Source organism: Myodes glareolus, chromosome 24 (assembly GCF_982192425.1).
Source record: "Myodes glareolus chromosome 24, mMyoGla1.1, whole genome shotgun sequence".
Taxonomy (NCBI): Eukaryota; Metazoa; Chordata; class Mammalia; order Rodentia; family Cricetidae; genus Myodes; species Myodes glareolus.
In genome coordinates, this window is record NC_142049.1 from 6,494,510 (window position 1) to 6,508,307 (window position 13,798).

Here is a 13,798-nt window from a genome sequence, read left to right on the forward strand (position 1 = left end):
CCCTCCCTCCATTCTTCCCCCTCTCTGTCATGCACACACATACACAAACACACACAGACACACACACACACAGAGAGAGAGAGAGAGCGCTAAATTCTATGTTAGGTGAATCCTCTCTGGATCTAGATAAATTCCAAATCAAAAGGATTTTAAAAAAAAAATATTTCCTTAAGAGTTTCTCTGTTGTTGAAAATTTTCTGCTTAGATATGTGCCTCCTTTTTAATTGAATCACTTAGTTTGTTGATATCTAGTTTCTTGAGTATTTTATATATTTTGGAAATGAGCCCTCTGTCAGATGTGGACTTGGTGAAGATCTTTTCCCACTCTGTAGCCAGTCATTTTGTTCTTTTGACTGAATCCTTTTTCTTAAAGAATCTTTTCAGTTTCATGACTTCCCATGTATTGTTTATTTCAGTGTCTGGGCTCTTGGTGTCCTGTTCAGGAAGTTGTCTCCTGTGCTAATGCATTCAGTATTCTCCAGTTTCTATCATCTTTCCCACATCTATCATTTTTGTATCTGGATTTGTGTAGAGGTCTTTGCTCCACTGGTGGCAGATATGAATCTATTTGCATTCTTCTATATGACATCAGTTGGATAAGCACCATTTGTTGCAAGTGTTTTTTTTCCATTATGTAATTTTGGCTTCTTTATCTAAAATCAGGTGTCCATAAGTGCATGGATTTATGTGTGGGTCTTCAATCTGTTTCATTGATCCACCTGTCTGTTTTTATGCTAACAGAATGCTTTTTTATTACTATACCTCTGCAGTAGAGCTTGAGACCAGAGATGGTGATAACCCCAGAAGTTCTTTTATTGTACAGGATTATTATTTCTATTCTGAGCTTTTTGTTTTACCATATAAAGTAGAGTATTGTTCTTTCAAAGTCTATAAAGAATTGTGTTGCGATTTTAATGGTGATTACATTGAATCATTTGGTAAGATGATTTTGGTATGCTTATGGTAAGATAACCATTATAACTATGTCAGTTCTACTGATCCATGAGCATGGGATAGCTTTCCATCTTCTGATACCTTCTCCAATTTCTTTCTTCAAAGATTTAAAGTTCTTGTCATATAGGTCTTTTGCTTGCTTGGTTAGAGTTATACCAAGGTATTTTATATTATTTGAGACTATTGTCAAAGATGTTGATTTCCTAATTTCTTTCTGAGTCCATTTATCATTTGTATTTAAGAGGGCCACTGATAATTTTCTAGTTAATTTTGCATGCTGTCACTTGATTAAAGGTGCTCATTAGCTGTAGGTATTCCCTAATAGAATTTTTGGAGTCATTAATGTATACCATCTGATAGTCAAAGTGTAATGATACTTTGACTTCTTCCTTTCCTGTATGTATCCCCTTGATTCTCTTTAGTTGTTTTATTGTTTTAGCTAGAATTTCAAGTACTATATTGAATAGGTATGGAGAGAGTAGACAACTTTGTCTTGTCTCTGATTTTAGTGGGATAACTTTGAATTTATTTATATTTAATTAGACATTGATGTTGGCAATATAGTTGCTGTATATTGCTTCTATTATGTTTAGGTATGTCCTTTTATCCCTAATCTCTCCAAGACATTTATCATGAAGGAGTGTTGGATTTTGTCAAAGACTCCTTAGCCACCAGGGACCAGGCAAGACTTCAAGAAATGACTGAAGGAGTGAGTGAGTAATTTAAGAAAAAAGCCAGTTCTTTGACTGTCAAAGTAGGCATTCAGGAAGAAACAACATCTTAAATTGAAGCAGGAGGAAAAAGTTCAGGCTGCCCAATAAACCCACTTCCACCCCCAAATCTGAAATCTAAACTTTTTTTCCTACCACCAGTAGGTTCATTATCTACTCCAAACTCTTTCAAAACTGATAACATTCACTCAATGTGCTACTTTCGATGAATTTAATATTTACTCTTCTTCTTCCAAACTTTTCTAATTAGCTCTCTGACTAGGACGGACTGGATTTTTTAAACCTATGTCCACAGACAGCAGAATGTAAGAGCAGAGTCTAAACAACCAGGAGAAGTAGTTCAGACTTGACACATGCCTACTCCAGATGTGTATAAGGGTAGAAATTTCTATTTTATGAAGAACTGATGAGACTGCCCAATAAAGGACTGAAAAGCAAGGAGAAATCACACTGAGTAACTGCACAAGCTCTTGGCTTAGCCCTGCTCTTCCTTAGTTCTCACAACTCTACAAGACAGGCTTGTTAGCCTCATTTTCTAGATGAGAAAATAGAGTCACAGAAGTCAAGGTATTTGACTCGGACCACAGAGATGGTCAAAGGAAGGAGATGCTTATGCTTTCCTTACCCTTCCTTTCTCTTCAACTCTATTCCTTGTATACTTTTGAAGTTGTAATTGGTTTGTGGTGTTGCTGAGTCCACAGAAAAGTCCAGATGCTTGGAGCTTTCCTTCCTCGTAATGGACAGTAGAAACCTAAAAAAGGAGACTATTAACTACGCTGCCATTACTAGTCTCATCACAATGCAAGCAACATAGCCGTCTGGCACTTCAAATTAAGCAGGGCATGGAGGAGCACTCAAGTACACTAGAGGGCCCTTGTACACATTTCAGTAATTTGGACTGGGACTCTTCTAACCACTCATTGACCAATGCAATTCTTGTCAGTGAAGCTTTTGCTTTCTATATTTTTTTTTCCTCCTGAGTCTGTCTGGGAATTATTTTGCAGGATTAGAGTTCCACCTGGAGGCTAACAGGGTAGCTGGAACTTCCACTGCAGAAGCATGCAATAGGCAACCTGTACAGGCATTGGTAGAACAAATGCTCAAGAAAATGGATAAACATAATTGTACCACGGTGCCTCTCATTTATTCGCTGAGTACTTTGCAAGCATGAGCTTCACAGCAGCCTCGCACTTTATCCTCAGTAAGTTTTTAGAATAATACTTTTATGATTCCCATGCTAGAGATAACTGAGATTTCACAGCCAATATTTTTTCTTAATTCGTTCAGCTATTAAGTATTGAAGAGGGAATTAAAACTCAGGTTTCCATAAACACATTTTAGACTCTTAGTAGCACTACATATTGAATCTCTAAATGATAGAAATAGCAGAGACTGACTAGAAGCCTGGAGAACCATCTTGTCCTCTAGCCTAAGTCTCAGGGGGAAAGCAATAAAACAGATTGGATGCTTCATGCCTTGTGCTATTGTGCCCTCTCGAGAAACTATTAAATTTCTGTCACAAGCAATCAGACTTAAGTCCATTCACATTCCTGTGTAAATAAAGCGTAATCGATAAAGCTTAAAGCTTAATTATTTATTTATTCGATTGATTATTTAAGCTTAACAAACAAAACTAAAGCAAATTTCATTATTTTTATCGTGTAATTAATTATTTACACCTAAATTAGGATAAACAAGGTTTGGCTTATCAGCCTGCATTAGAAAACCCCAGTCAGGTCTTTGCTAGCCCTGGATTTTTCTCTCTTCTCTCAGCTCTGGTTTCTAGACTCTCTTTCTTCTTAGCTACCCCCAACTAGCCCTACCCTGCAGGAATCTCTTCTCCAGGGCACAGCTCCAGAACAGAATACCAGCTCCCCAGGAACCAGAATTCTTTTTGAATTTTGAAAACAAATCCTTGAACGGGTTGCATTTTAAGAATTTTCCTTCCGAAGTACAATGACTAAGCAAATAGAAATCACCATGGGGTAAATAGGCATTTATGTTCTCCAAGATGGCCACAGCTCTCGACTCTGAGTCCCATTAACTCAAAGCTGGACTTTAATATCCTCACCATTTGGTAGAATCTGTCTCTGATTCTCAAGGCTGAGTGGACCTCTGTCAATGTCTGACAATACACAATGGCCAAAGTGATATCGTGTATCTTCCAACTTAGAAACAATAGCCTAACCTTTTCTCTTGACTTCTTAAGGTGCTTTTTGTCTGAATATAGACTCCATAATAAGAATCATCTGAAATTAGTCCGTGGGCTGGAGCAGAAGACCCAATAGATGTTCTAGTCAACAGGCTAGATTTTCACATTCTGTGCCCCAAGCCACCATAGTACTTTAAGATTCTTCTCTAACAGGTAATAAGATATTTTTTTCCTCCTTTTTGTTTCCCAGTAAGTTGGAACTGATTGGAAATAATCAGCTTTAGACTCCAGCTCAATTCCTGTTGTCTACAAGAAGATTCAACTAAAATGCTTTATTATTTTAAATGTTTATTTATTCAATAACTAAACAAAACATTGGTTTTTAGTGCTGGATTAAGGAAAGTTACCTGTAAAACTCACCATTTTATTTAAGTATTGAAAATGGGGGCTGGACTAGAACATCTTTCTTTAATTCAATGTTTTTATTAATTCTTTGATAATTTTCTGTAAACATACAATATATTTTACTATATTCACACCCGACTTCTCCCACTAACTCCTCTTATATCCATCTTCTACTTCCCCACTTCTTTCCAAATGTATGCCCCACCTCTCTCCCTCCCTCCCTTCCTTCCTCTCCCCACCTCTCGTAGCCCACTGCTTCCAATTTTGCTGCTCATGAGTTTGGGCCATCACTGAAGCATGGTCATCCTACCAGAGATCACACCATTAAAGAAAACAGATTCTCCCTCCCCAAGAAGCAAGAAGCTGTCAACAGCTCCTAGGTGAAGGACCCCACAGCTGGCCCTTTCCAGCCCATGCTGGAATGTTGGCTGGCTTGATCTTATACAGGTCTGACAGAAGCAACCGCAGCTGCTGGAAGTTCGTGAGTGAGACTGTTTGGTCATGTCCAGATGATTCTAAATGAAGATTTAGAGACAGTAAAATGATGAGCATTGATGAGGCGGAAATCATAAACTAGGAACATCAATCTCAAGAGAAATAGGGGAGAATTTGTTAAAGCAGGATATGAATAATCATGCAATGATTTAAGGGGTCTTTGGAGTTTTGACTACATTTATTGGACCCTGGGAATTGCTGAAAGATTTTAAGAAAGCATGCAGGGATATCATGCTTCCTCTAAGCAAGACATCAAAGTTTTAAATCAATTATTAGAGAATAACTTGTATATAATTAATCAAATTTTATAAAACATGTACATACTGTTTCCACAAGTATTCTAGCTTCCTTTCTGTTTCAAAATCAACTTAGAGATCTATTTGGTTTTTCACTCCTTCTCGCATTTCACTACTAAGGTTAGAATTCAAGCAGGAATTTGAACCAGAAACCAAAGAGGAATGCTATTTTCTGGTTTTATATCACACTTATTATACCAACCTTTTTATGTAACTTAGCACCATCTGCTTGGGGAATGGTGCCACTCATGGTGGACTGAGTCCTTCTCTATCAATCAATGATCAAACCAAGCACCCAGAGACATGTACATATGTCAAGACGATCTGGACAATACTTGAGCTGAGAGTCCCTTCTCAGGTGATTCTAGGCTGTGTCGAGTTGACAGTTAAAGAAAGGGAACTAGGAGGCATACCTAATATTCATACCTTCTGTTAAAATTCTTGCTGAAAATACTGTTCCTGAGTGGGGCAGCGCTATGTCCTTGACTTTCTCTGAGAACAAGGTGTGTGCTTTGAGGCAGCTGGCATGCTATGACAAGTTTCCAAGTCACAGGACAATGGAGCTCCAGATGGAATCACTGGCCAGGCCTCCTGTAGCTCTTTCCTGTAAACCTGACATGGTGAGAGGATCATTAGCCAGAGAGAAACAGCAGGATTATTAACTTCAGCTGCAAGTCAGACAGCCCTGTGCAGAGAATCCTTGCCAAATAGCCTGAAGCTGCTCCTGCTTTGACAAGTGCAGGTAGGGACCAGTTTCTATCACTTGTGGCTCTGAAAGAAAAGTCAGTATAACTTTTAAAATAGCTTAACAGAATTTCTATTAAAAATAGACTCCTATCCCATGTCAATCCGTGTGTAATTCATCAAACATAATAAATAGCTAAGAACGGGCCACTTTATAAATACTGTCTGATGTAATCCTGTCTTTGTAATCATGAAAATAGACCCATGGCTGTGTTTATTTTGGAAATAGTAAATCTTAAGTTCAAGAACACTTAGCATTAGGCTGAGGTCATCTGGTAGTAGCTAATTTGAAACACATTCTGAGTATAGTTGTCTTTCTCTTCCACCAACCACTTCTCCCACATATGACAGTCACTGATATTAGGAGGACAAAAGCGAGTGAAAGAGTTTCCTCGGCCTTAAGAGCTTCACAAACTGCACAAGAAATAATCTGCGAACTAAGAACACTGAATTAAGAGTCAAGAGAAATAGTAGTGAAATGAGGGAGAGGAATAAAAAGAAAGAAATCGCGTGAGCTAAAGGAGTCTGAAAAGCCCTATGAAGAAGGAAGCTCCGGCAGTGATTTTCACAGAAGGACAGAGTTTGGGCTGACCACAAATAAAGGACAAACAAACATTGCCACCAGGGAATTTCCTAGCAGGGTCTGGGCTTGCAGACAGACAAGTCCAACAAAAGTTTCTGAATCAATTAAATATTGGAATTATTATTATATATATGAAATATTGAAATAAAACTAAGAAACAGGATCATTCATTATCACAGAGTAGACAATAAAACTCAAACAAGACTAGAAACTGCACCAAATTACTCTTGAAAAACTTACAAAAAAATATCTTGATAAATGTCTTTGTCCTGGCAATATAAAAGTCTCTTAATATAATTACAGGGATAAGAAGGATTCTGGGGGGGGGGCTCTATCATTTAAATGAATATAGAAAATAACTTTAAATAAATTCAGTATTATGGGCATACAAATATCAGTAACAATAATAAAGAAGAAGGGATAACTAACCTGAAAAAAGGGCACGGAAAGACTTAAAGCAGGGAAGGTGGGATGGGAGGGATGTGGGTGCGGAACTCATATATGAAGTTCATGAAAATATTAAATGAAGGGAAAAAAGAGAGATTTTGAGTAAAGAAGTCCTATACAGAAAAAGTCAATGGGGCATCCTGAACAACCTACACCTGCCTTAAATTGCTAATATATGTAGCAGTTTAAGCTGCAACAAGCAGTTCCTTATAAATGACCATTAGAACCAGGCAGTGGTGGCACATGCCTTCAATCACAGCACTTGGGAGGCAGAGGCAGTGGATCTCTGTGAGTTGGAGGCCAGCCTGGTCTACAAGAGCTAGTTCTAGGATGGGCTTCAAAACTACAGAGAAACCCTGTCTCGGAAATCAAAAAAAAAAAAAAAAATGACCATGAGAACTAAACAGAACTTAAGCTCCTTCAGTCAGGAACATCTAATAAATTTAGTCATGTCAGTGGACACTCTCCTCTGATATAAACTGGATAAATGTCTTTACTTACCTGCTCTTCTCCTGCATTACTTTTCCTCACGCTCTTCAGGGAACTCCCAAACCATATTAGTTGAGAGTCTCCAGTTCATGAATGACTATTTGCAGAAAACAAACAAACAAACAAACAAAAAACACTCAAAGTCTTATTTTTTTCTCTTTTTACCTTTTGATAAGGTTAAAATGTTAAGCACGGTCCCTTTTTTAAAAAAAATCAACGATACTATACGAATAGCCATTATTGCTGTTTCTCTTTTTATTGCATTCAAAGTATAACTAAGAAAACCAAAACAAGAGAAAATGTTTAAAAAATACATAAAAAGAACTAAAGTGGTTAAAGGGGGCTATCACACTACTTCTAAAACCCAAAAGAATTTTCTGACAGATTAGCAGGACAAATTTTATTAAAGTCTAGAAAAATAAAACTACATTAAATTCTTTTAATTAAAACTCATATTATAAAGCCAGTTTTCCCCCAAATTAAAATGTCAAATTTCCATCAAATCTCAATGGGTTGTTCATGTGATTTGACAATCTAATTCTAAAACAGATTTGGAAAAAGAAAGGCAAAGAACAATTATTCAGGAATGTAATGTAGAAGCATGTGCAATGGAGTTAACATTGCAGATGGGTGCAGAGAACATAAGGGAAAATTCCTTAAAGAAAAGATAAGCTATGAATCTATGGGAAAGCAGCAATTAGCCCAATTACACTACAATACATTTAAATTTTCTTTGCATCAAAAAATGTGCAAAGAATTCGAACATAAACCACCAACTGAAAAGGCTCTCTATTCCTTAACATTGAGGGATCTCATCTTCTCTTGAAGTTTCAGTTGACTGCCTGAGACACAATGGTGGAAGGATTGCCCTTACTAGCACCTGGTCACCAGGGCTTATTGTCAGCTCTGAAAAAGTGGATATTGTTGCTATCAATGATACTTTCATTGACCTCAGTTTCAAGGTCTTCACATTCCATTGTGATCCTACCCATGGGAATGGCCATGCTCATTCACGGTTAAGCCTAAGTTCAGGAGATTTGTCATCATAAGAAGTTCATTCCCACCTTCCCAGAGCAGAAGCCCACCAAGTTCAAGCAGGGTGGTAGAGGTGCCAAGCAAGTTATGGATTATGTGTAGTACAGTAGTACTCAACCTTCCTAATACCATGACCTTTTTACAGTTCCTCATGCTGTAGTGACACCCAACCCCAAAATTATTTCATTGCTCCTTAATAGCTGTAATTTTGCAGCTATTAGGAATTGTAATGCAAATATCTGATATTCAACCCTGAAGGGGTCATGACCCACAGGTTTGAACTGCTGTACCTAGACTTCACCAGCTACTTGAACGGTGAAAACTAAATGAACATCACCTCTTCCTCTTCTGCTGATGCTCCCCTGTTTGGATGAACATGAATCATGAGAAGAACTTCAACCCACTCAACATCACCAGAAATGTATCCTGCATCCCAAACTTCCTCACCTTCTTTTCCAAGGTCGTCCATGATAACTTCAGCATTGTGGAGGGAATCGTGATCACAGTCAATATTTCCACTTCCACCGAGAAGACTGGGAATGGTTCCTCTAGGCAACTATGACACTACAGCCACATGATACACCTAATATCATTTCTGTATCTCCTGGCACTGCCAAGCTAATGACATAAAATCAACCCACATCTGAATAGGAAGTTCATTGGCATGTCCTTCCATGTTTTACCCTTAATAGACCCATGTGTATCTGACATACTGTCAGGAGAAAGCATTCAAATGTGATGACACCAAGAAGGTGATGAAGCAGCAATCAGTGCCCCTAAAAGGCACCCCATGCCAGGCTGTCTCCGGTAACTTAATAACACTCCCTTTTCCACCTTTGATGCAGGGGCTGCTAATGTTCCCAACCAGCCCTTTGTCAAGCTCATTTTCTGCTCTGACAAGAAATTTGACTGCAGCACCAGCGTGATGGACCTCATAGTCCATACAACCTTCAAGGAGTGAGAAGCCGTGACCCACCACTCCAGCAAAAACATGAAAAGAAGAGAAGGAGCCTCGACTACTGAGGAGTCCCTGCCCCAACTCATCGACAAACTGAGCATCTCTCCTCAATTCAAATCCCAGACCCACAGAGGAAGAGGAGGGGCTGAGTGAACAGTACGCTCTCACTTACCGTCAAGAAAATTCACTAAACTCAACCACTCCAAAAAAGCAAGAATAAAATAACTATTTTTAAAAAATTTAGTTGGAATATATTAAAACTGGCATCCTTATAGGTCAAGAAATAAATGACTGTTGACAATCATTTAGTTAATCTGATCTAATTAATTAACTCCTATGAACCATCAAGAGAAAAGTAAGCAGAACAATAAAGAAACTAGCATTTCATAGAAGTGGAAGCAGCTGTCCAACAACAACTCAACAGACAATAAACAGTAAGATTCAGGAAAATAAAAATTAAACTCAGGATGACATGTAATTTCACATCTATTAGGTTGGCAGAACTTGTGAATTCTGACAGTGTTAAGAAAGCCATAGCGGTCCACGTGGATGGCTGGAAACACAGAGCAAAGAGATTTCTCAGTCAGTGTTCCTACTCCATTTTGGGGTTGGCCACCCTCAATGTTTCTTGACCTCTGAGTCCCATCCAGTTCTGTCTAGGAAGATAATCCCTGAAGACAGTCCTGGATGCTCCACTCAGAAGCTAGGCTCCTGTAGCCTCTTCAATGACTTTATTTGTTCAGAGATAATATGAATAAAAATAAGACTATTGAACTCTTGTTTAAATAGAATCCTATTCCTTAAGGAAGAAGTTTTTCGCTGAAGAATTCACCAAAACCAGCTCTGGGAGACTATGCATATTTCATTATCCCAACATTAGAATTTCAGATACAGGAGGTGGGCACTGGAACACAAAAGTTTACATTCCTGACAAACCCTCGGGACTGCCATGATCGATCACAGACCCTGTAGCAATCTCCCTCTCTCTGCCAGAAATCAGGCCGCACTCTGAACAGTCTCTATCCCTGGACAGAGAGTGGATGATAAGGCTTATTATGCTATTGCAGTCTCCCGTTTTCTTCCAGCTATGAGCAAGTGCAAGATAACTTTGAATTAAAATTTACTTCTATCTAGTGCCTTCCTGCCCTTGTGGTTCCTAACACATAGGCTAGACTAAGCTGGGTCGTGTGGTCTGGAGCTTGCTCCCCTTCTCAGCATATGAGAGTCAGTAACTCCCTTCATCCTACAGAGCCAAAGGCTTTCTCTCTCTCTTTCCTCCAATACCCCCATCATGTTGTCTCTGGTATGATGCTAATAACTCTTCCTATATTCTTGGAACTGAATGATTTGTGTCTTCAGGCCTCCTCATGGTTGCCTGACATATTCCATGCTAAACGATGTTCCTTGCCAAGATCCCCACCATATTGCCCAAGATAACTCTCTGTTCCAATGTTCTTCCATTCTAACATCCAATCATGGCAGCTCTTGGGTTACAGCTACTTGTGGCTGTGAGGCTATTTATTCTAATGAAATTTATCTGAAAGGTCATCATCTCAGCCTCCTTTCCTGTCTCCCCCATCCCTCTTCCTAGCAGTTCTAATGCTGCTGGTCTCAAGATCAAATTTAAAAGGTTCTTTCTTTTGTGAGTGTATTCTCATCTATTGCAGATTGAGAATAAAGGAGTGATGTGGGTGAAGGGAAGTTGAGATACAGTTTTAAAAATTACTTCTGTTAATAGGCTTATCTCAAGAGTAAGTATAGAATCACCCTGAATCCATTAAAATTCACTCATATGTTACTTGTGCATGCAAAACACACAGAGAGAAAAAGACACAAAGACATATTGGGATACAATTCAGCAATTTTTTTAAAAAATGAAGAAATATATTCACTTTCAGCATGAACGAACCTGAAGAACATTATGATAAGTAAAATAAGTCAGGCACAGAATGCAAAAATTCATCATGACCTCACCCACGCATATGTGGACTCCAAAATAACATGAGCTCAAAGACTGGGGCTTTGTTGGAGGAAGTATGTTACTAGGAGTTGAGTTTACATGTTGCAAAAAGTCAATGCTAGGCCCAGTGTCTCTCTGGACTACAGTTCAGGATGTGGGTCTTGGATAAAACTCCTGCTTGCTAACATGTTCCCTGCCGCCATGCCCCCTGCCATGGTAATAATGATAATGGAACTGTAAACAACCCCTCAATTAAATGCTTTCCTTTATAAGAGCTGCCTTGATCATGGTGTTTTTTCATGGGAACAGGACTGTGATTAAGAACTAGATTCATATTTCTCACCTTATTAAAAATTAATTCACGATAAATTAAAGATCTTAAAATCAGACTTGAAACTTTGAAACGTCAAGAGAAAAACACTTCGGTGTATAGATGTAGGTGAAGACTTTCTGACCAGGACTCCAGTCTCAAGAATTGACAGATTACATAACATTAAAAACTTGACCATTCCAAAAATTCAAATAAATTAATCAATAACAGAATAAAGAAACAGCTAAAAAAAATGAGAGAAAACCATTGCTAAGTATTCATCCATCCAAGAATGGCACAGTATATAAAATATATGAAGAACTTGAGAAATTAAAACCAAAAGAATAAGTAAACCTTATTCTTTTTTGGGAGGCCGCGTAGGAATTTCAAAATTGCGGTCAACTTCGACTACATATCAAATTCCAGGCTTGAGCTGCATAGAAAGACTGGCCTAAAATTAAATCCTAATAATAATAGCATAATTAAATAGCATAAATAATAGCATAATCAATAAGTGAAAAAATCAATTTCACAGAGTTCTTGCAGGAATTATAAATGACAAAAGGATAGATTAAAAACTGATAAACATATCAGAGAAATGAAAATCCAAACACCATGAGAAACCATTTTATTCCAGCTGTAATGACCATTATCCGGAAAACAGCAACCTAGGGAGGATATGGGGAAAAAGGACCTTATACACTTCTGATTAAATGCAAATTAGGGAAGTCAAGATAGGTATCAAAATCAGTATGGAAGCTCTTTAAAGACTTACGAATAAAATTACTATGTATCCCTGTCTTATACTGCTCCTGGATACATAACCAAAGGAGTCAGTCACACACAATAGATAGATATATCTGCGCACTCTAGTCCCTACTAAGTTCTAGAATCAAATGAGAAACACACCAGTCGATCAACAAGCCATGACCTGCTTTAGTATTGTCCTAACTGGAGTGACAAGAGAATGAAGAAAAGACAGACTCAAGACACACATACAAGATACACATCTGGAATGGCAGATGTGCTGTGTGCCCTGATGATACACCAGCAGCCTGAAAAACTGGAGCATTTTACATTGCTGAGCATGGAGGACACAGCTTGTCTAGTCTCCACAGGCGGTCTCTGGAACAGAATTGTTTATGGTTGTCCTCATCCGGGAGGAGGAAGCTATGATTTAAACTTTCTGAAGACATGGTGTTAACTAAAAGTCAATCATTGGAGGCATCCACTCTTGGACCAGAGAAAGGCTTTGTCATGCTTCTGAGCCTCACTTAAAAAATATTCTGCCACTTCCATGGGTCCAGGAGATTGGAGTCCTTGACACACCATGCTCATAATTACAGGTACCCAGGACACCATCCCCTACCCACATGAACAGATAAAGAAAGGCAACATTTGCAAGCAACACGGTATTCTTCATACAGAAAGAAGAAATCAGGTCGTGTGAAGGAAAATGACTGGCTTGAAATCAGCCAGACTCAGACAAGTATCATCTATTTTCTTATCTATCTAGTCTTGAGAGCAGAAGGGAGACTATGTGGGGGGAAGGGTAGAGCAGTAGGAGAAGAACATGAATATGAAGAGGAGAGGGTGATATGAGGAGGAATATGACTGAAATACATTAGATACTTGGGCAAAAGTATCCTAATGCTGTGTATCACTTTGTACAAATAATAGTCACTAATAAAAAAAATAAGTTTCTAAGATAACAGAAAACATACACTTTAGACATTAAGATTGAGATTTCCCAACGAAAAAAATCTAAGACTCTCAAAAATTTACTTTCTAATGTCCCACAGGTGACCCACGAGAGAGGAGACAGAGCATGGTTGTATCTGATTATAATCCTAATGCCCCATGAGATTCAATGAAGCACATCAGCCGGGTAATTGGTATCCTGGATACGAGAAGATCACTGTTGTCTGCTGTAAGGAAATACATAGTCATTTTCTATTATCCTAATGAAAACAGAGGAATGCTATATACACAATTTTTTCTAGTTTTAAAGAACACATGTCCTGCTTCCATCCAGAGGGCCTTCCGAGTGGTGAGTTGATTCGGGCCACGGCAGCGGCCCCGGCGAGGGGGAGCTAGGTCTTTCCCCGACCCCATAGACTCCCAGGTCAGCCTGCCCTGCTGGCTCCACCCTGCTAGCTTCCCGCCAGCCATCCCAGCTTCCATCCAGAGGGCCTTCCGAGTGGTGAGTTGATTCGGGCCACGGCAGCGGCCCCGGCGA